Below are 22,330 nucleotides of genomic sequence, written 5' to 3' on the forward strand. Positions count from 1 at the left end.
ATCTATCTATTATCCATCCATCCATCCATCCATCCATCCATCCATCCATCACCTACCTACCTATCTATTTCGATGCAGGACATAGATCCCTATGTGAGAGTAAGAAAAGACAGGAGTCTGTCTCACCATAGGTTATAGAGTGAAAGGATTTGGGATAGAAATCACTTTTAACTCACATGATTGTCGGTGGGTTGCCTTTCTTTGACGGATGAATGCACTGGTTCTCGGGGTCAGACTAGGCTTTGATCTTGGGCCTGAGTCATATTTGCTCTGAGTCATTCATGCCACCGCCTCACAGTCTCCTCTTTTTAAACCTGGGATTAGTTCATCCTTTCTGCAAGCGACTGTTGATTATCTCTATGGCCTGTTTTAGGTGCTTGGGGTACATCCCAGAATAATGCAAACCCAAATCTCTATTCCCTTGGAAGTTACTTACTGGCACGTGGAGGTAGATAATGAGTCACAAATACGTTAAATTGTAAGTTAAGTGCCATGTGAAAGTAGAGCAAGGTGAGGGAGATGAAGCCTGGTGGGTGGGTACGATTTTAATATTGGAATGCTTAATTTACCACTTAAAGGAAGGCTTGCAGTCAGCCTCATTAAGAAGGTGAGATTTGAGCAGATGGACTGTATGAGGGGAGTGAGCCATGTGGCTCTTTGGCGGTGGAACCTCAGGGCAGGGGCCAATTTGCAGAACAACGAGGAGCCAGTGGGGTGCAGTGAGCAAAGGGAGGGGAGTAAGAATGGGGTTGGACAGGTCATGAGGAACTTGGTCCCACAGGGGCTTGTAGGCCGAAGCAAGGAACTTGGCCTTCACGCTAAGCACAGTCAGAAGCCAGGAGAGGGCTTCAAGCAGAGGGCTTACATGCTATGTCTTATGCTTTAGGCAAATCCCTCTGAGCGAATTATCCTCAGAAAATTCTAGGAGGGTATGAGTGACATCAAAGAGACCAGTTCAAAGACCATTACAATAATTCAGACAAGAGAGGACCAAGCATGATAATGGTACTCATCTCACGGGGTTGTTGTAGGGGTTGATGAAGTTGTGTGTGCGTAAACTTGGAAGTTTGTCCTGCATAATTTAAGCATGCAGCGAGTCGCAACGCTTACTACCGAAATGCGACCTCGCGTTGGGACTGGGCCACGTGGAGCCCTGGAATTTACTCAGGGTTTAACTCTTCCTTTTTAATTTTGGAAAAATTTCCCAGGTGATTCTGCTTTGCATTTCAAAGTCACACTAATGGTCCAGTATGTTTATACAAATTACGTTCAGCTGTATATCTATGCACATTCTCTAGAGAGGGTTATATAATGTTATTGAAATAATAGAATGGCCCAATTACTGTAGTGTATTACCAATATAAAATATATTCAGTATTTCTTTATTAAAGCTGATACTGTATAGCTCTTCCTTTTCTGAAATACTTTGTTCCCCGAGAAGCATAGAAGATGCAAATAATATACAAAGTCATTTCTTCTTTCTCATCACCTTTTAATAGCTTTGCCACATCTAAAGGTGCTTTACTCTGGTATCTAGTAAGATTCCAATGGCCTTATTAGGCAGCTTTTATTCCTTTAGCCTCTTAAAGTTAGATACTTCAAAACCCATGCCTCTCATATAGCCCATCTTTGCAGTTTTTTATAACTAGGGATGATAGAGTAAACACAAATTTTCTTACAAAATGGTATGTTTCCCCTCCTCAAAAAAAAAATAAAAACATATTTCCAGGCAGACTCCAAATGATTCTTACAATTTCCGTCCACCAGCCACAAACTATCAAAAAATCTTGTTTTTATTTGAGGGCAGTTAGGGAAAGCAGAGCAAATAAAAAGAGGATATCATTTCCATTTCACAGCATCTCGGTCAATTGTCTAGAGTTGTCTAGAGTTTTGTCAACTTAAAGCCCAATTAAACATCTCTAATCAAAAGATTGATTGCAAAGAAAAATGCTACCACCTGTTTGCTTTTTCTACTGAGATGTATAGAAACCTGAAGATGAGATGAGAGATCTACATAAAGACTCAATAAACCTGGTTATTGCTCAGTAAGAAATAGCTACTTAATTATTATTCTAGCCGAGACTGTAAATGTGCAGTGGGAATGCCCCCAATTTCACATCTTTCTTTTGACCCCCATTTCTCATGCTGCATATTTTTCTCATTTAAAATGCTCTGACTTTCCTCTGTACCCTGAGATCCAGTGCTGAGGGGCACGGTGCTCTGTCCGGGGTCCTGGTACTCAGTGCTCAGGTGTCAGGGACAAGGTTACTGTGGGGCGATGCTCCCCAGGGAGACAGACATTCGCTTGGGTTTCCTGGGAGGCAGTTTCCCGTCTCACGTTCTTCTCTTTGCAGCTTGGTTTCCATTTGCTTCTGAATTTCTCAGGCCTTGGGAAACCTTCTTTCCTTAGATGTGAGCACAAATGCTTCCTGTGGCCTTCGCCTTTCCCGTGCAGTGAGTCTTCCTCTGCTTCTTCTGACAGTCCATGTCAGTGTCCCTCTGGCACCCCCTGCTCCTTTTATGTGGATTCTGCCCGGATTTCAAAACTCAGAGCTGCCTCTCAAATTGGCCCCAGACCTGCTCTCCCACACGCAGGGCGAAGGCTATTTACTGCGGTCTGTTAGCATCTGCCTTGTCTGCTCTTCCTTTTATTTCTCTTTCCTACTGTTTTGGTTCTGACTACAAAATAAAACCTTTTTTTCCTATCTCATTTATTAGAAGTTCTTTCAGAGTCCAAACTAAACTTGCCTTTTTATCTCTGTTCTGTCTCTTGGGTCCGAGACACCTGCTGAAACCGTGAGAGCAATCCCAGCCACAGTATCAGGTGCCATCTGTGCTCGTCATCAGCCAAGCACTGAGTTAAGCACCTTATTTGGGACTTACTGTCCCTACTTTGCAGATGCAGACATGGAGGCTCAACCAGTAGAACAAGATATTCTCTTGACAGTGACAGCCCCCATCCCATTTGTGGGTTCATTTATAAAGTCTTCCCCCCTGCGTGCTGGCACGTACCCTCTGGGTCACCCCAGCCCACCATCCTGAGTAGGGCTGAGTGGGGTGTTAGCACCTCAGATGCACATAAACCAAAAGAGCAAGAGGAGGAGAGGGGCCCGAGGTAGGGTTTCCACGCCGCGCCCCCACCCCTGGCGCTAGCCCATAGCCCTGGCCCAGTTAGGGCACACCTGGCCTGACTCACCCCTCCACGGAAGCCAGTGAGGTGTCCCACCAGCTGGGACATGGGCTCGCTCTTCAGGGACTTTGGGACACAGCTGTGAGACCACGTGTAACCCTTCTGTCTGCTGAACTGCTGCAGGTGTTAGCGTGGTGGTGGGAGGGGGGTCTTGGCAGGCATCCAGAGCTGCCAGTTCTAGTCTGTCATCTCCCATGGATGGCGGCACCCTTCCTGGTTCCCTGGGGGATGCGGTCTGCAGTTTACACAGCCAGGTGCCAGCCACCTGGCCGACGGGCACTGTCAGAGGTAGAGGGGTGCCGATAGAATCCAGCCGGGACGCAGCACGCCCGGTGCTCGCTCTTACAGTCCTTTTGCCTCCTCTCAGGGTTCCCGGGGGGTCATCACACAGAGGACAGAGTCAGCAGCCCAGAGGACACCACTCTGATCTCAGTGACCCAGTGGTCGGTCCCAGTTGGGTGAGGGGCAGTCCGGAATCCCAGATTTACAGAAAGCCAATCCCAGTAAGGATAAAAAGGGAGACCTTCTGTGGGGGACGGGGGGAGAAAGGCACTTTCAAAGTGAGCCTTTTTACTTGTTTGGTCCTCGTGCTAGACGGTTCACCCATATCACCATGGCCCAGCAGTGGCCTTGGTCCAGATTCCAGCCACAGTGACCGGTTTGTGTCTTTGCTGGCGCCCTCTACGTGGCAGGAAGGCTGCTGTCTGCTCCGCCATGCCACCTCCAGTGCCCAGCTCAGGACGAGCATGCACAGGTCCCGTGACTGCCGGTTGGATGAATGCACAAGAGAGTGAAGGGGTGGCCTGGGACGGGTTTTCTCAGTCTCGCCAATAATGCCAACTCTGAAGCCCAGGTCTCTATGACTTCGGGCGTCACTTACACCTCTGGTTCTCCAGTTGCTCACCTGAAGTGAAATGGTAATAGCACTGACGTCAGAAGGCCGTCTGAAGCTCACTTAACCGCGTGTTTAGTTCTTGGGAATATCTGGTTAGCAACCAATATCCATTATCATTAACCTTAAAAAATAAAACTACAAAATGTTACTGAATAGGTCATTGAAAGGATACGAGAAATAGCACGTTTTATCATTAGTTCATCTAGAAAGGACATTTTCACATAAAACATTGAGAAAGGGCATCATCTCAGTGATGATCGTTCCTTTAGGTTTTTAATTAATCTAACTTTATGAGAGTTTTCGACGCTGTCTTGATTTTAAAAAAAATGTCAAGGACTAATAGAAACATCTTTCAGTGGTCTACATATTGTTTCTCTCCCAGGACCACTGGACTGGGTTGCTTCTTTCTGAAAGGACCGACATAAGGCAGGGACTTGGCATCTCTGTCCTCTTAAGAGGAGCCCTGGGCCATGTGGCCCTGCTTGTAGCTGGGCAGGTCATGGTCACTGCTGCCTCTGGGGGTCTCTGGACAGGACTCTGTCTTGACTTAACCAGGAGAGTTCTTTGTCCCTTATCGTGCCACCTTGGCCACGCATATGTACTCTAGAGGTATTGCTCAGTCAGAATTGTCTAGAACACGCTCTACTCCCGGCACTGTAATGGGTGCTAAGGAGGCTCCCGGGATCATCTGGTGGCTTGATGGGGCTGGATGAATAGCCTTATCAAACGCCTAGGGGTTGTCTCCATGTGAGCTGGTGACAGATGTGTGTCCCGACCACACATGAGGCTGCTCTAGACCCATTCAGGTTACGATCACTGGATTCCCAAGTGCAGCGAGAGAGGGCAGTTCTCCTTACACCAGACTTTGCAAGATTATGACGATATCCCCTATGACACAGTCCTGTTGGCCAAAGCAAGTCACATGCCTGAGCTCAGAGTCAGTGTTGTGGGGGACGGCCAAGGGCCTGGCCACGAGGGGACATGGACAGATTCAGACCACCTTAACAACCCACCATGCTGGTTAGAGCAGGGTGCTATTTTTAAGAGCAGAACCATTTCCCTCAGTTAAAACAGCTTATTCGTGGCAGCATTGGGGCCAACTCCACGTCCAGTGATTTCTCTAAAATGGTTTAACGTTTAAGACCGTGGGCTCTGGGTGTAGACTTCCTGAGTTCAGATCTCAGCTCTGCCACTTACTAGAACTGTGTCCTGCGGTGTGACCTCTCCTCCCTACCCTCCATCCCTCCTCTGCGCTGTAACGATAAGGAATCCCTCAGATGTGGGTTCTAGTTAAGTTGGCAGGTAATTGTCACTGCGGGACAAATGTGGCTGGAACAGCGTGCCCACGAATCTCCCCGTGAAGGTCCCATGTCACCTCCAGTGTCTGGTGGGTCCTGGTGCTGAGTGGAAGGCTAGAGACTCGGCAGGTGAGTGCAGAAAACCCCTGAGCTTCGTAGCATTGCCTTGCGATAGGACCACACGGGTCTAAGTGCAGGTGCTCATTCTCCTGGGGCTTTGGGGTGTGTGCCTCTGCCTCAGTGGTGACATTTGTTAATGACAAGTGATGGGAATTTCTTCCAGAACAATTGCAATGAAAATTTTAAAAACAGAAAAGGAACATTTTGAACCACTAAGCTAGCCGCCCCAAATCTCTGGCCTGTTTGGTTTTGGTATGTAAAACTTTTCATCAGACATGCGTTTTTTTATGAAAGGATGAGAAGCATGGGGCGGAGAACATCCCTGTGCAGGAGACAGGGCTGCCCTGGGAACTGGATCAGCAGCCAGTCCCAGGGAGCAGGCCAGTTCTGGGGGCACAAAGCCAAGTGCCAGGGGCAAGCAGTGTCCGGGAGGGCCAGGTGAGCCCAAAAAGGGCCAGCGAGGTGCCTGTGGACAGTGGCTAGCGCCTGCCTCAGGGTCAAGGACTTGAGACGTTCAGCTACTCAGGGTGCTAAACCACGGCCATGCTGACAGACAAGCCATGCAGGCAGAGTGCTCAGCCCACCCACATTTCCTTCCCCCTTCTGGAAAGTTCCCTGCGGCCAGGCTGAGTGTCCGGAACCGTGACTCTCAGCCTTCTCAGTCTCACTAAACCCCGACGCCGGACCCCGGAGACACTGGAGGCACGACTCACCGGAAGCGGGATGGAGCCTCAGATGGCTGAGCCTTAGGCCTCCTGACTGTCGTCACGGAGGAGGGACCATCCCAGCGGTCGGGCATCTCGCAGAAGTGGTGTCCTCTGTGGCTTCTAGAGGGGAATCAATGTCCTGGGGCTAACGTGCCTGGTCCTGTAAGAGCAGGCAGATGCCGGCCAGGCTTCCCACTGGCCATCTGAATGGAATGCTTTGGAGCCACTTGGGAGCGTGATGAGCATGTGCTGGTTGTGTGGGCTTACTTCTCAGCTGCCACCTCCCATGGTGGCCACGATCCTTTTCCTTCGACCTAGAATCCTTAGAGGAGACCCCAGCTCTTCCTCTTGGAAATGGATCCTGCCGCGACTATTGTAATTTGGGGGTGTTTGCAGGGACGTGGAACCAGGAGTGCTCCCGCACACGTTTGTGCAGTGGTCCCGAGGAGGACACTGGAGGAGAACCCGGTCTGCCGCTGAGGAGGCCCTTGGCAAGCCTCTGCTCCATCCGGGGATCAGTCTGTCCCATCTGTAGGTCAGAGGTGTTGGCCTGCATCCTGGGTCCTGGCGGCCAACTCTTATGCCAACAGGGGACACACAAATGGCAATGAAACAGGCCTGTGGTAGGTGCACTTACTGCATGCGTTGGCCAGATTAGGGGACGATGGCACAGTGAGGGTGTGACCAGCACCACCTCAGCGCCAGCCTTGTTCCCATGCAGGAGTGCAGGCCTGGAGTTAGGAAGCTTCTGGATTCTCCAAGAGAAGCCAGTCATCTGGGTTGTGTGAGAAATCTCCAAATCTGTGTGGGCCTGATGCTTTCTGAAACACTGCAGAAACCACGTGATCTCATCCAGTAGCTTAATTTCGACCACAGCCACCGGTTTCCGTCCTCTGGGCTAGCTGCCCTGCCTTCCACGTCCTTTGGTCTGTAGCCCACTGATAGTTGTCAGGGGCGGAGTTCCTGAGAGCTGTGGGCAACTTTCCATGGTTGTTATTCCACTGAGCGGTTTGGGCAAGTCTCTTCACCTCTCGCCTGAAAAATGGAAAACTGTGAGATCTGCCTCGTCAGGCTGGCGGGAGAATGATAGGGGTAGTGTATCTGAACTACCCTGCCGGGCACAGCCATGACTTATCCCTTCGTCCCTTCATCCCTCCTTCATCCTTTCTTTTGGGGTTTTATGGACTCATTTCGCCACTCAATAAATAATAATTAGGCGCTTACTGAAGAACAGGCACTGTGCCAGGTGCTGGAGATGCAGTGTGAGCCAGCTCAGCAGGTTCTCTGGACTCGTGGAAATATGAATCACAGTGCCAGCCGCTGTTACCGAATGCTGATTGCAGGCCAGGCACCACGCTTGGTGCTTCACAAGCATTAACCCTTCCATGCGTGCGATAGCCCTGTAAGGTATCTTCTGTTCCTCCTACTTTAACAGATTAGGAAAAAAAGGAGACTGTACAAGGGGTAAACGGCTTGCTTTGGGTTACACAGCCAATAGCGGTAGAGCTGGGTCTTGAACCTAGTTCTGTCTGGCCTAGCGATTTAAAAACCCATGACTGCAGGCTGGTGGGGCAGGTGAGTAAACTAACAGTACAGAGGACAGTGCAGCAGGGGCTGGAGAGGGGATTTTGGGGAGTAGGTCCACAGAGGTGCACTGTTCCATTTGGGGGGGGTGTGTGTGTGGGTGTGTGCGTGCGTGCGTGCGTGCGTGCGTGCGTGCGAGGAGCGGGGCAGGGGAGGGAGAGGGAGAGAAAGAAATGGGTGGGGTGGTCAAGGCAAGTGTCCCAGAAGAAACAGCATGTGGGCCGAGGTCCGAGGCTCCCGGCCCCTGATGAGAGGGCATCACGTGGGCACCTGCGCAGATGACTGAGGGTCTTTCAGCATCGATCCTGGCTTCTCCACTTGGTATCTCTCATGGCAATGGTTTCAGTTCTTCAAGAATCACAAATAACCTACTGATATCAATTCTTTCCTCCTCCTCTCCCACCCTCCCCTCTTCCTTCTCATTCTCTCTCTCTCTTTCTCTTTCTCAGATTTCACCATTAGAGCTGAAACTTGGTGAGGTCAGGGACCTTGTCTTACTTATCCAGCTATATTCCCAGTTCTTGAGACTCCATAAATAGCTGCTTGATAAATGAGTTGATGGATGGATGAATGGACAGACGGACGGACAGGTGGATAGTTGAGAGGACAGATGGATGATTGGCTGGGAAGATGAATGGGCGAATGAATGGACGGATGGGTAGATGAGTGGATGGCTGGGTAGGTGGATTGGTGTATGGAAAGCACATGGGATTTTGAGTCAGACGGGGCTGGGACCGAAGCCTGGCTGTGTCTCCCACTGCTCCTGCTCCATGCGGCCCATTCCTATTCCAGAGCAGTTCACGACATCACTTTGAGCATTGCCAAATCATTAAGCAAGCAGAACGCCCCATTATTTCATGGTGCACATATCTTGTTCAGCAGTTTGCACACCGTGTTCTGGGGCACCCTTTGGTTTTCCATGGTGGCTACACACCCAGGGCCTGTTTTGCTCCCACCTCAGACTTCAAGTGTGGCAGCCCCATTTTATCTGCCTTAAACATGCAAGTTTCGCATGCAGTTTCAGTTGGTTAAGAGAGGTAAGCTGCTATAAAATGAAACACTCTGATATCTAAATATGATCTAACCCTGCCATTGTACGAGAAATGAAGCTGTCCCAGATATATGCGCTTACTTCCCCCAAAGTCTCATGTAATTATGATTGAATATCATAATTACCACCACAGCTTGGCTTAACTGTAACTGTGAGCCCAATCATCTTTCTATGGCATTAGTCACTCATTTATTCAATCATTTGTCACAGAGTTATTGGACACCTACTCTGTCCTGGACCAGAGTCTCCTATCTCAGTCTCATTGCTGGGGATGCAGACATGACGTGGACAGACAGGTTTCCTGCCCTCTCAGAACAGCGAGAGATAACTAAACCTGACAGTTGTGAATATTTCACCAAGGACATCAGCGCGTTCTGTGGGAGGGTGGTGGCCGTGGCGGCGGTAGGCACCGCCGGAGCCTGTTCTGAGGTAACAGCTGCGAGCGAGTGTGGGCGTGACTCAGCAGCCCTTCCTCAGTGAGAAGATACATGCGGCTGTCAGGAAAACATAGTTTGGTTAAGGCCTCAAACTGCTGCTGGTCCATTTCCTTTCCGTCTCCATCTGCAAAGCCTCGTGCGCGGAGCTCTCGGCCCATGCCGACTGGCGTGGCCCGTGCGTTTCATTGCTTGGTAAGCCGGACCTGGTTTTGATGAACCACACCGACGTGTGTGTTTTATTGCTCAGTAATCCAGGATTGGATTTTCATCAGCCACGCTGCCCAATTTCCATTTCGTGTGCTTCAGCTTCTGCTTGAGTCTTTCATGTGAGTTGATGGGGAGTTTATGCCTGGATGAAGCGGCAGTAAATTAAACTGGAAAACACGTACGTGCAGCACACACAACGCAGCACTTCACTGGTCAGGAGGGCTGGGGAGACTGAACAGCCTCTCAGCCTAGGGACGATGGTAATAGAGGGGTAAGAGACAGAGGGACAGAGAGGCCGTGCACCGGAACTGCACCTGGGGGAGCTGCTGGCCCTGCTACTCGGGGCCCTTGAAGCCAGCATTTTTAGAGAAATAAGAAATAGCTGATTTCGTGCCTTCCTAAACCAAACTGGAGATCTCCGCTTTGTCAGCGTTTTGGATTCTGTCATGACCTAAGCTATGCTTGGTGACCACTGGATGCCTGTCTTCTGAGGTTCAGTGTAGCTTACTGCTCAAGAATACGTTATAACACAGGAAGCACTCATTAGGCACCTACTGTGTATAACTGCCTGATGAAAAAGGAAGGAAAAGGAGAGAATTAGAATTCCCACTGCTGGAACCCCCTCTGGAAGATGTGCTGTCACTGAGCTAACATGACCCAGGAGGGTTGCTGGTGCTGCGTGTCCCCCGCACCCTTGCCCTTCATGTCACAGGCCTGGCCCAGCCCAGGCTGCCCCTGCCCCAGAGCCGGGCCGGGAAACACTGGTGGTGCTGCTCCCTGCTGCTCCCCACCGCTCCCCACCTCTGAACCTCAGCCACACTGTAACCTTGTCGCTGTACTGGGTTCTCAGCTACAAGTGACCTAACTGAGCGCCAAGGAACTGAAGCACTGGGTACCCGAATTGTTATCCTGAAGGATCGGATGGATCCAGGAGGTCAAACGAGGTCCCTGGGCTCGGCCCTTTGGGTTTTGTTGCCCTCACTTCCGCGAACGCTGTTCCTGGTGGGTGGACCGGCAGTGTTAGGCTCCATCTCCAAACTCAGCAACTCCGGGAGAGAAGAAGCTTCCATTGCCAGCCAGACCGGGGCTTGATCCCCATTGGACCAACTTGAGTCACATGCCCACCCCTGAACCAATCACTGTGGCCAGAGGGATGGGGTCCTCTGGTCAAACCCGAAGGGCTCCACCCCGCCCTTGGGGAGCGGTCCATCACTCACCCTGCAGTCACTGTGGGCCACGGGCGGGTCTGCGGAGCAAAATGAGGAGAAGGTTCCAGAAGCAGCTGTGCTCACCTGGCTGCCTCAGAGACATGTACCCCACCCCACCTGTGTTAGCATGATCACTGCTCTCCTCCCCTCCCAGATGAACGCTGCTTCTAGCCAGAACCCATCTGTTCCCACGTGCCTGCCTCACCCTGGGAAGGCCCCTTTACATGCAGGTGCTCATACAGCTTGTGTGGAGTAACAGAGACCCGAGCCAGTTTACGCCGCCTGTGCGGATGACTTTAAGGGTCCCCGCGGAGGGAAGTGCTGGTTCCAGCACTCCCTTCTAGCAAATACATCTTCACAGAGAAGGCACGGCCTTCAGAGCTTGGAGAGGTCCTGGCTTTTATGGTCGAACAAAATTAATGACTGTGTCAAAATTTCTGAGGATTTGAAGACTCTGACTCATTGGGCAAATGCTTCCATCGAATGAAACAGATTGATCTTTCCATTGTTCACTACTGTAGGTCACTGAACAGATGAGGCAGGCCAAGGCCCCGGTGGCACAGCCCTGAGGAGGGGAGGGCCAGGGCATAGAGAAGCTCTTCCTGGATCTGTGAGGCGTGGGTCTCAGAAAGGTTAATTAAAAGTGAGCTGTGGAATTCAAGAAAGTTTTTATGTTGGAGACTTGGACTCAGCAGACCCGACACTGGACGGTAGGGTTTGGTCCAGGTACGGGGCTCCCTTGTCGGCGGGATTAACTGATGGGTTAAAGGGAAACCCCAGCCCAGTTTGGAGGTAGCTCTTAAATTCATACACCCACCTAACTACACAGGAGCTGAGCTCATCAAAAATACATATTTCTGATTAACCGATGTCACCGCCATATACCTAATTAAAAAATACATATTTCTGGGCTCATTCTTGAGATTCAGGTTCAATACATAGGTGGCTAGGATGCAGAAGTTTGTGAGAGCAGGTGTGAGAGCCCAGATTGGGGTGTGTATCCCCACTCCTCCTGGCGCCTCAGCAGGCAGGAGCTGCCTGTCACTGTGGGGACTCACCCATTGCCCTTACTCCTGGGCTTGATGACCATCTTTAATCTTTTCTTTTCCTTCTTTATTATTATTATTATTTTGTGTGTGTGAATTTCAAAGACTGCATGCCTGTTGTAACTAGATAACAATCCAGAGATGTTTAGGGAAGAAGTCAGTAACTTCTCCCCTTTCTCCTGAAATATCACGCAGCCCTCGAGAGAAACAACGCTGGCTGTTTTAAAGCTTGCCCCACTAATCACACCAGAAATTCCTGCAGATACATGATTAGGTCAACTCATCTTTGTAAATGGCTGCGCGATATTTCAGTTTGGATTTAGATGATGATTTCAGTCATTCTCCAGCCCACTGACATTCAGGGTGTTTGCATATGGATGCTTGACACCTCAAACAGTGCCCCCGTAAACACGCTTTTGTTTCTGTGGTTACATCTGTTTCTATAAAATAGACTGCCCTGCGTTGCGATTCCCACATCAAAAAGTGCATGTGTTTTTATTACAACAGCTACTGCCAGATTAATCGCCACAGAGGAGCGAAAGCTCCCCCCGGGACGTGGCAGAGCCTGCGCCCCGCCCCCCCAGCACTGGCTATTATGTCTTTTCTTCATTTTCTTACTCTAGCTGATGAAAAGTGGTGTCTTGTGGTTGTTTTGCTATGCATTTCTCTGAGTAACAACAAATTTGTGCACATTTTCATATAGTTAATTGTATTTTGGCCTTCAGAAATCTTTCTACACGCAGTTATCCTTGAAAGGTGTCATGCCTCAGTGCCTTGGTCCCAATTACTTGTGAGCCCGGAGCGAGGCCTTATGAGAGGAATACCGCAGTGAGAAGCAGGGGCAGTTAGAGAACCAGCTGCATTTCAAAGTCTGTTAGGGACCTGGATTGTGTCCTTGCGATCGATACCCCAGTTGGGAAATTGTGCTACGGATTTGCAACTACATGTGTCTCTGATTATCTCAAAATAAAAAGTGTAGTTAAAAAGTGTTGGGAGATGCCAGCTCTGTCTGGTTTATGGGATTTGCCATCACTTTAAAAATTGCGTTATGAACACACATTTAGAAAGGTTGTTTAAGGTCAGTTTTTGAATAGACCATCCTGGAACTGGGCGGGAATTTAGTTCTCATGGAGTTGCGGTGTAGGTTAGATTATGCCGGTGACCTCTAGAAGCTAGAAAAGGCAAGGAAATGGGCAGTTTAGGGAGCCGGCCTGGCATCGGAGCAGGGATCCAGTGTTTCCGTCTGTGACACAAGGGAGAGCTGTGGCATAATTCTAAGAGAAATCCCGGTTTGCCCTTCAGCACTTATCTGTCTATCAGGTATTCATCTGGTGACTGACATGTGCTGGGTCTCTTGCTACGTGTTGGGGACCTGCGTGGTAGTGGCAGTAGAAATAGCTGAGCACCTGAGGTGGGCCCAGGTGCTGTGCCCGGGCCTCCCTGGCTGTCGGCTCAGACACTGGAAGTGGTTTGATCTTTGCAGCAGCCGGGCATTTCTCCTGGGCGCTGTCTCGCCAGAGGGTGTTATTTTCCTCATGCTTGGAAAGGGAGGGAATGGGAAGTCCAGGCAGGCCGGCTGTCCTGGGTTGACAGGATGGCCAGAGAAGCCACAGGTGAGCGGTCTGGGATGTCCCGGCCCTCTCTCGGGAAGGCTAAAGAAGAGTGACGCACAGGTGATGGTGTCCCTAGTTCCGTGAGCCCCGCCATGGGCAGTGGCTCTGACGTGGTGACGGTGGGCTCGTCGTCATCCTCGCTGTGCTAATTAGAGGCGTCCGATGGCCTCATGTGAAACGGCTGCTGTGCTGCTCCCAGAGACACGGATGTTGGGTCTGGGGGGGGCGCTTTCCCGGGAATCGGGGAGGAAGGCTCCTGGGGCTGGCGCTGGGATCGGAGCGCCCACGACTGTCCGTCCTCGTCGGAGCACCCAGGTGCAGCACGGGGGCGTTGGGTTGATCTTGACGCCCAGCTGGGTTCAAAGTGTCAAGATACAAGAGGGGGACCTGGGAGAGGGTGTGTTCTCCTCCTCCTCAGGAGAGCGTGGCTTCCGAGACAGCAGGTGGGGGCACTGAGCTGGGTGGCTTAGAAGAGGGGTCCCCAGAGAGAGGCCTGCAGATCTGGGGAGACATTGAGAGGAAAAGAAAGGGACACTGTCCTGTGGGAAATGCCTTTCTGAAGGCTCAGGTCTTGGGGCTCCCTCACTCAGCATGACCCTAGGGGAGCCGGGGAGTTAAACCAAGTCATGTCTCCCGCTGAACTGATCTCTCGTTCACGCTTTGCGTGTCTGCTCAGCCCCTACTGCGCACCAGACGCGGTGCCAGGTGCTGGGCGTGGTGGCAGTGGAACCCGTCAGGGTTCTCGGCATCATGGGACTCACATTTTGGTGGCGGGATGGAGAACAAACATATAAACGAGTACGAGAATTACAGATTGCCATACATTCCAGGAGGAAATAGTGAGGGCTGGCGTTGGGCGAGGTGTCTGTGGACAGCTCACCAGACTGAGATGGGGCCCATGAGGAGGGGCTGTGTGCGGAGGGGACAGAGGGAGAAAGCAGGGTGGAGGGCGCAGAGCTCTCGACCGTCAGAGCAGTGACTCTCCCCGGCTGCACGTTGGAGGTCTCCTGGGGGCTGTAGGGTTTCCTGATCTGGCCTCTAGGATGTTGCGATCTCATTCGTCTGGGGTTTGGCCTGAAATTTTACATATTTCAAATGCTCTGAGTGGTTCCACAGTGCAGCTGAGGTTGGGAATCCTGCCTTGGAGGAAGAGGAAGGGCCATATGGCTGGGACCCAGTGGAGGACACCCGAAGGGAGGTAGCGAGGTCATTCGGGGTTTCGGAGGACGTTTTAGGGAGTTCGACTTTGGTTCTAGTCAGTAAAACACATCACTTTCCACCGTAGCGTGTTTGCGGGTGTGTGTGGTGGTGCGGGGTGGGCAGTGGCAGGGGAGGCCTCGACCTGCGTCTGTCCTTCCCCAGCGCTGGCCCACTCCCTCCCTCCCGCCCTTCCTCACAGCGTCGTCTTCGTCCTTCCTCTCCTGGGTCTGGAGAGAGGATGTGGCACAGCCCTCCCGCACCCACCATGCAGCCCACCCTACGCAGGGTCGCCCTCCCCACTTCACGGGTGAGGCCGCTGAGGCCGGGGCAGGAGAGGGCTGGCTCTCAGGGTCACACCGTGGTCAGCAGGGGCCGGGCTGTGGTGTCCACGATGAAGACACGCGGCTCCGCTTGAACGGCCTCATCGATTCTTCCTCAGGATGCGCGCACTCCCCCGCGGGCCTGTCCATGGCTTTCTGTGTGACGAGCCGGCCTTGCTTCTCTTCTGTCCTCCTCGTTCCCCCTCCACGTTAAGGAGAGAGTGAGGGGAGAGACACACACACTCAGAGACAGAGACAGAGGGAGGGAGGCTCAGCCCTGGGCGCAGAGCCTCAGTGTGACAGATAGGAATAATGGGCTGGCCCAGGCTTTCTGATAAAAACGTGGAACCTCTTGGGCAGGAAGGGCTTAAGGCCTGGCTGGGTAGCCTCTGGGGGCCAGCGGGCAGACCGGCTGATGCACTGTGCCTGCCCTGGGCTAGGACGAGGAGAGGACGGGAGGATGAGTGAGGAGGGCGCAGCTTGGCGGCTTCCTGTGCCTTGACCTCAGGGGGCTGCAGGCTTGGTAGGCAGAGCCCTCAGACAGGACTGGGTGTCCTTGTGGATAGCTGGGACCAGAACAGCCTCTCGGGACCCTCGCCCGTGTCCTGACATTGGCCCTTGGACACAGCCCAGGGACGAGATCAAGGTTCTGCCACTTGGGAAGGACGGGGGATCTCATAGAAACTTGGTTTCCTAAGAAAACAACCCTGTTTCTCTGTGACCGTTTGTGGGCAGACAGGTGCATCCCCAGCCTCTGCGGAGACTGACCTACTTCCCAGCCCGGTCCCCGCCAGGCGCTGGGCCTGGTCTGCAGCTCCCTGAGCCCCGCCTGGACCCGGGGTCTCCCCAGAGTCCCTGCCTCACTCTGGAGCATCACGTGGACCTCCCTGCTTCGTGGGGCTGGGCCGCCTCAGTGCCCCTGAGTAACTGGGACACTGTGCAAGGACATTAAAAGGTTGTTGATCACCTGTGGCAGAGGTGGCCCTCTGGGACCTGTTCTTCACAGTGAGAGGTGGCAGGCAGCTCCTCCCCATGCCCCGATTCATTTTCCTGCCACTGTCCACTCACCCTCCCTGCTGTGTCCTCTTCGTCCGCATCCCAGAGTCCCAGTGTTCTCAGGGACTGGCTCACTGTCAGGTCTTTCCTGGCGGTCTTTGCTGCCACTGGGTCTGCAGTGGACCCAGCGTAAGCCCCAGGACACGGGGTTCCGATCTCAGCTCTGTCGTGTACCAGCTGGTGACCCCAGGCAGGTCACTTCAGCTTCCTTGTCGGTAAAATGGGGTGAACATAAAACAGAAAGATGGCCCTGGAGGTGCCAGTGTGGAGTCGCACAGCCAGTAAGTGGCGGAGCTGGGATTCAACCCCAGTCCCGGGACACAGCAGCTGTCCTTTCTCAGGGCGACAGACAGGGCCATGTGTCCTTCCCTGTGTCCCCCCGTCCCCCACCCCACCCCCCAGCACTTCCCCACAGGAACAGCCATGTCCCGGCCACACTCGGACAGAGGCTCCCTCCCTCTCTTCTCTAGCTGGCCCCCCGCCTGGCTCGCTCTGACTGGCCCACGGCCAGTGCGTGACTTTCCTGAATCCAGTGAACTGACGGGAGGGGCGGGTGCTGGGCGTGAGGCGTGACAAAGCGCCCCCTGAGGCCGGCAGGAGGGAGGGACGTGACCCAGGGCAGCACAAAGCCAGGAGACTGAGACAGGGTTGTGGTCCTGTGGTGGACCCACCAGGTCACCTTGGGCCAGTCACTCGCCTCTCGGCTAGGTCCCTGAGTACGATCCCAGGGGGAGGCGGATTCCGAGAATTTAAAGGTGGGCCGCGGTGGGGATGTGCGGGGGAGGGACCGAGGCGAGCCTGCATCTCCGTCTCAGAGGTGAGGACTGATGCCAGAGGCTTGGCACTGTGCAGGGGACGGTGAGGCTGGGGCCTGCCTGGGCCCACATCTTTCTGACTCGAGCCAGTGCTCTAGGTCCCAGCTCGGCTGAGATTTGCCCGTGTCATGGATTTAGTAAGTGGCCCAGGGGAGACCTGTGTCCCTGAGTGTATAGGGGCTTTTCCATATCCACAGCCTGCTGTCTCAGTTTACCTGCTTAGACACCTGTCCACCTGAGCATCCAGGACCCACTATGGAACATTGCGGGGGTCTGAGGAAACTGAAAATGAGGGGCCCTCGTTTAGAACAGACTGGATATTTTAAGATGGTGACAACAGAGTGTTTAACCAGCATGAGACCCTTCTGAGTCCGGGGCCCAACATGGCTCCACAAGTTACATGCTTCTGAAGCTGGCCCTGTGAGCCCCAAACGTGTCCCTGGCCCCGGCAAGTTCGCCCCCACCACAGTCTTTCCCAAAGCCAGGGCTTCGTCCCCTGGACCCTCGGTCATTCTCTGAGTCCTTCTTGGATGTAATGGCTGGACCCCTTCCTGCCTTAGTGGCCCACACCCCCAACCCAGCCGGTCACCATGAACTCGTCTTGGTGTCCGCCAGATGCAGAAGGAAGGCTGTCACGTGCCTACAGGCCCACAGAATAAATGACCCTCCCTCACACCCGTGACTTTCCCTGGGCTTGGGGCTAACGAGACGTGGCCTGGCCGGACTCAGCCTTGAGCGTCCATGCCTTACCCACCAGGAAGAGGTGTTCCAGGATGTGAGCAAGTGCTAAAGGCCTCTTCTAATTAGCCGGCTGGAGCCTAACGGGGGATTTCACGGGCAGAGCCTTCTGGTGGGTGGTGCGTGGTTACCATGGAAACCTCCCCACCATGCTCAGCCGCCTCCCGCAGCAGCTTCCCGGGGGAGCAGACATTGCTCCACGGAAGCGGCAGCTGGGCTATCGACACTGCCTGTGAGAGAGATAGATGGACAATTAGCAGCAAGACGGGTCAAATCCTTGTTGGAGCAAAGTTTTACCTCCATCCATCCTGGGGCCTAGTTGAGGCTGTTGTCCCCATGTGAGAGGAACCCATGGGGCGACAAGCTCGGGGAGGATGAGCCCCGTCTGCTGAGCCCAAGGGCAGGGAACGTGTGTCGCTGGGGGCCGGATGCCTCTGCCCCTAAGGCCAGGAGACGTGAAGACCTGGGCTCCGTCTTCGATTCTGCACACGAGCATTTGCTCATTCTCTGCAGCAGGGAAACCCCGCCATCACTGTTAGTGGGCTCCAAACAGTTTAATGCGCAGAATCGCCCTCTTGTGAAGGGCACTACGTCTGAGGGCTGCACTGGGCAGCACACGCTAGGCTTGGCTGCACCTCAGTGGCTGGACACCACGAAGGTTGCTGTGTGGGTCACGCAAACCCCACTGCGGCCAGGAGGGTCCTGTGTCGTGACCGTGCCACCTTCGTGTTGCAGCAAGAGGGGGAGGCAGAGTGAGGGGGGCCACGGGTCCTGTCTCCTTGCAGAGCATGGGCCACACGGCCCCAAACTAACCATACATGAGGTGGGAGAAATGGGGAGAACGTGGAATTTTGGTAGCCACCATCTTGCAAGAAATTATCCAAAATGTAGCTCTCTGGGGTGTGTAAATGGCTGACCAGCCCCTAGATCCACATGGCCCTCTCTCTCCCTGCTCTGCCTCCAAGGTTCACACTAAGGGCCACCCAAGGGAACAGCCACAGCACCCCCTTTTTCAGAGCCTTTCCTCGCTGCCTGCGTTTGCTGCACCCCCACCTGCACCTTTGGGCCAGGACCGTGTCCACTGCCCTCCTGCGCAGGCCCCTCTGCTCCCGCCTCTGCGGCAGGACATGGTGACAGCAGGAAGGCTGCGGCAGGGCTTTGGGCATCAATGCAGGCTGGCCAGTTCTAGAGGGGGCAGCACCCAGAGGTCAAGAGGAGGTGGGAGGGGTCCAGAAAGGCCTCAGAGAGCCTGTCACACCATAATCCTGAGGCATGAAGGGACACATCCGTTCACTCAGTCACCATGCACTCACTGACCAGTGCCTGCGGGGACTTGCCAGGGCCACCTTTGCTCCAAGGAGTGGGCGCCCCAGCAGGGAGGGGGCGCAAGGCAGAGTAGGGCACTGTAAATGCCTTCAGAGATGCACCCTGGGCCACACAGGCTTTGGAGAAGGAGAAAGGAAATTCTCCCTGAGCCAGAGGCACCCAGGGGAGCCCGTGGTCAGGGCGGAGTTTGACTCCGACCTTGGAGGTGGGTGTTGATGTTAATTTATGTTAGTGTTAACTTTAGAGTTATGTTAGAAATACTGTATTGCACGAGGCATATGTGTTTGTGGGAAAGAAAGTGGGAGACACAGATGAGCAAACTAAACATAGTTACCCATCAATTAAAATTTGACATCTGTTTGTCAATCAACCAAATTTGGCCATTCTATGGATATTGTTTTATGATCTTATTATTTTATAACATAGTAATCAATTTTGTATCAGTAAATACTGTCGGGCACTATCATTTTAAGTTGGTGAATCACATTCTATTCTGTGAATATATCTTATTTTAATCAATGCTCTATTGTTAGATGTTTATATTACTTGCAGTTTTTTGTCATAAATGCTGTTGCGATTAAAGTCTTTCTGCACAAATCTTTGTGTGGCGGTTTCCACAGGAAAAATCGAGTGTGTTTTCACTCTTTCGTGGGGCATTCAGGCTTGGCAGAAGGGATGTTCTTGGCAAAGCGGTGGCAGAGTCGGGCGCGCGAGCATCTGCGGCAGGCCCGCTGCGTGGCAGGCGCTGTGCTCGGAGCCGTCACGTACACTGACCTGCGCCATCGCCGTAGAAGCTGTGGGAGGAGCTCTAGGCGGCTCGCATTTTACCAGCAGGATAACTGAAGCACAGAGAGGTTGAGCTGCCTGCTCAGGGTCACACAGTAAGCGCTGAGCCAGGAGCGATTGCAGGTAGTGAGCGGTACTCAAGGTCGTCACGCTGGGGTTTCATAATGGCTCCGTGTGTGCCTGGGCGTCGGTACTTCGAGAGACACGTGAAGAGGCCGTCGGAAGCTCTTGGTCTTCAGGCTGGCGCCCTGGAGCCCTCATCCCCTTCTCGTCAGGATGGTGACGTCAGCAAAACTTCCTGCTCGGAAACATTGTTTTGAACTTGGTAACCTGTAAGCTGGGTTGCCATGGTTACCAGAGAGCCCTGGGGAATGGTGCACACAAGGGTGGGCTTCACACATAATTGCCCTGAGTTGGTGAGTCTGGCACCCTTGGGTGCCAGGGCCCACACCGCTGCACCCGGCGCAGCCAGGCTGCCACACACCCAGCAGGCTCAGGGCGAAGTGATGACTGACTTTACTGGGCGCCATGGGGAGCAGTGATGCAGGCATCTCATTCCACCCTCCCCAGCCGTGCGTGACAGACGCCACTATTGTCCCATCTTACAGGTGAAGCCCGAGACACAGGGGTTCGATGACACTCTCCAGTGTCACACAGCTAGCAGTGGCAGTCTGGATGCAGAGCCAGTGCCCACAACAGCCCGGTCCCGCGAAGGCCACGGTCTTCACGACAAGTCAAAGCAGACGTCATCTCCTGGCCTCCGGCTGGTACCGAGCTTCTAGAGGCCAGAAGGGATGTGCGTTCCTGCAGGGCCACAGGGACTGTCGGCCGAGCACGGGCGCCGCGGGGCTGTCCTGAAACCACGAGCCGAACAGAGGCCACGCTCAGATGTCCCTGGGCATCGGGCAGTTGTGCCTTAAAGTCACCATGAGACACTACTGGGTGGCAGGTGGCAGGTTCACTGATTACCTGTCGAATCCACTTCTTGCTTGTTTAATACCAAGGCCCTCAAGCGGACCCAAGTCCAAGCACCTACAGGGCTCTGAGCTGGAGCGAGATTGCGGAGTGCCGAGGGGGGCTGAGTGGGGGCCGAGGAGAGCAGCGGGGCTGAGCAGGACGGGCACACAGCTTTGTCTCTGGGGGGAGCAGGCCCCCTCTCCACCCAGCTCAAATCTGAGCACTTCAGAAGCTGAGGGTCTGGATGATTCTGTGAATCTCCTGATTTTTAAATGTTAGCAGACTTTCATAAAAAGGAAAAAAGTGGCTCTGTGCAGGCAAAAGAAGATCGTCTGAGGGTCAGGCAGCTCTGCCTGGAACCTACTTGTGCCCGAAGGCTCCACTGGGGATACGGGTGGAGGCCCCATGGCCCTGCCCTCCCAGAGACCACAGTCTAGAGTGGCGTTTTACAAACTATGAATTGTGATTGATTAGCGTGTCTTGAAATCAGTTTAGCAGATGGCAACCAGCATGTAAAAATGGCATAGGAACAAATAGGGTGTTATGGAAAATATCCGAGCACGTCGTATGTAACAAAGGCAGGTCTGTGTGATAAAAGCAGGTCTGTGGGTTTATGTGTACTATGGGTCATATGACATAAATGGCCAAAAAGGTTGAGAACTGACTTATAAAGAGAGATTACGCGGCTCAGAAAGAGGACAGTCGCCATGTCCCACTTCCGTTGAACACTGGTGACGGTGCGTTTCCGTCACCAGCGTGTAGCAGTTAAGACCCTGAGCTCTGCCGCTCACTATCTGTGTGGCCTTGAGGAAGTTGCTTGCCCTCTCTGTGCCCCTCTTTCCTCATCTGTGGAATGGAGGGTGAGGATTCAGTGAGTCAGTGCGTGAAAAACACTTTGCACGGTGCCTGGCGCACTGGAGGTCTTCACGGCTGTGTCTGCTGCTGCCATACTCATGTCACCTGCGTCCGGACGCATTCCTAGAAGGTGTCCGAGGCAGCACTCCACTCCCTGTGAGTGGTAGACACTCCCGAGTTGCTGTGAGTGGACTTTCAGGGCAGGGTCCTTGATGATGCTAGAGCTCCCGCGGCCAAGAGCACTCTTCAGCCCCGCCCAGCCGGGGGCCGTGGGTCCTCCACCCTCGCTGCTGCTTCACAGGGCTCCTGGGTCCCCACACCAGGCCCTGCTGAGGCTGCAGGAGCCCCCGGCACCTACTCAGTCCCTCGTCACACGCCCAAGCTCGTGAGGGTGACCGTCGTGCCCACGTGTAGATGGAGAGGCAGAAGTGCAGGAAGGGCCACACAATGTGACCAAGTCCTCCGAGAGGGGGCGCAACACAAGCAGAGCCACGAGGGACAGGTGTGTGCCTGGGGCCCGGTGGTGACCGGCAGGAGAGCAGGCCACAAGGGGCCCTGCTGTCCCAAACGGTCTGGAGCCTGGTTCTGGGGTGTCTGTGCTCGTGGCAGTGGGGAGCCCTCAGGCACTTGGGCTGTGTTTTTCTGCTGTATCCCAGTTCCCTTAGTGATGTGAACCCCCAACTCAGTCAACGCGGCACCTCCTTACTCACCAGCTCCGGCTCTGTGCTTGGCCGAGCGCCTTCCCGTTCCCCAGGGATGAGGTTCCCGAGCTGCCTTTGGAAACCTCAGTGCCGTTCTGCGTTTAGCTGCGGAAGGTCCCCAGGGAGCCGGTTGGATGTCCCGTCGTCACTAAATCACCGGGTTGTCTTCATTTTCTCGCTTCCTCCACAGAATTTGAAGCCAGTGGGGAGCTGGGAGCTG

Source organism: Pteropus alecto, unplaced genomic scaffold (genome assembly GCF_000325575.1).
Source record: "Pteropus alecto unplaced genomic scaffold, ASM32557v1 scaffold15, whole genome shotgun sequence".
In the NCBI taxonomy this organism is placed as follows: domain Eukaryota; kingdom Metazoa; phylum Chordata; class Mammalia; order Chiroptera; family Pteropodidae; genus Pteropus; species Pteropus alecto.